Source organism: Carlito syrichta, unplaced genomic scaffold, assembly GCF_000164805.1.
Source record: "Carlito syrichta isolate Samal-C Ts95f unplaced genomic scaffold, Tarsius_syrichta-2.0.1 Scaffold316380, whole genome shotgun sequence".
NCBI lineage: Eukaryota > Metazoa > Chordata > Mammalia > Primates > Tarsiidae > Carlito > Carlito syrichta.
The window spans coordinates 525,663-527,294 of NW_007260476.1; positions in this window are offsets into that span (position 1 = coordinate 525,663).

Consider the following 1,632-nt stretch of genomic DNA (forward strand, 5'->3'; position numbering starts at 1 on the left):
GGACCTTATAGTAAGTTTAGTAAACTTCAAAATACTTCAAAATAAAATGAAAGATCCTGTACATTGACCATTGGCATCACCACCACCACCTTCCACGGTGTCCTTTCTTCATGGAAGAATCCTGGGTGACATTTCCTTCTATTCCCTTCCCTGTGTGGTTGCAAGTCAGCCTGCCAATTAGAAGCACTCTTCTAAGATTTGGAGAGTGGAAAATAAAAAAGCAGCCAATATTCTCCAAGGCAGTTATCTTAATTACAGTCAAACCCAGTGTAGAATTCCTTCTCAGAGAGGCCTTTGGAGAGAGAGAGAGAGAGATAACGCTTCATTACCTTAATAATATTTACATTCAAATTTCCTGAAGCTTGACAGAATATTCTCTAACATAACTAGGGTATATAAAAACAAAAATCCATTACATTTAAGCAATTACTAGAACATGTCAGATATGCCTTTTTTTTTTTTTGAGTTGGAGTCTCACTCCGTCACCCAGGATGGAGTGCAGTAGTACACTCATGGTCACCACAACCTTGGCCTGCTGGGCTCAGGCGACCCTTTCACCTCAGCCTTCCAAGTAGCTGGAAGTAGCTCACAGTCACCCCAGCATCAACCTACTGGGTTCCGACGATCCTTCTGCCCCAGCCTTCCAAGTTGCTGAAACTACAGACACACGCCACCACACCTGGCTAGTTTTTTGGTTTTTTGTAGAAATGAGGTCTTGCCAAGTTGCCCAGACTGGTCTTGAATCCGTGGGCTCAGGCAATCCTCTCACCTCGATCTCCCAAGTGCTGGGATTATAGGTGTGAGCCATAGCTCATGGCCAGATATGACATTTTTAAACCCAGAAATGCAAGTAGAAATTTTTCTTGGCCAGGTTTGGTGGCTCAGCCTGTAATCCCAGCTCTTTGGGAGGCCGAGGCGAGTGGATTGCCTGAGACCACACGTTCAAGACCAGCCTGAGGCAACTTGGTGAGACCTCGTCTTTACAATAAATAAAAAATTAGCCAGCCGTGGTATCATGCACTTGTAGTTCCGGCTACTTGAAAAGTTGAGGTAGAAGAGTCGCCAGAGCCCAGCAGGTCAAGGTTGGGGTGGCCATGAGCATGCCACTGCACTCCAGCCTGGGTGGAGTGAGATTCCAACTCAAAAAAAAAAATTTTTTTTCTTTTTTGTATACTACAAACTTTTTTTTTTTTTTAATGTGTACAGTTCAGGATTAGGTACATAAGTGGTCATTGTACATGTGAAGTTTGGGCCTCCCAAATGATCCTCATTTTGCCTGGTTTGGGATCAGGTGCCCTTACTGATGTAATACATCTCTCCCTCCCCCTGGAGCAGTGTCCTGCTGCTGTCAATCCCTTTCTTGTAGTATTATGATAAATGTTCAAGATCCACTTATGAGTGAGAGCATGTGGTACTCAATTCTTTTTTCTGTAGTATCACTGAGTATGATAGACTCTAAATCCATCCAAGTTGCTGTGAAGTCCATATGTTTGTCCTTCTTTATGGCTACATAATATTCCATCATGTATATGTACCACATTTTTTTATCCAGTACAAGTGGAAATTTTTTTCTTTTTTCTTTTTTTTTTTGAGTTGGAGTCTCGCTCTGTCGCCCAGACTGGAGTGCAGTGG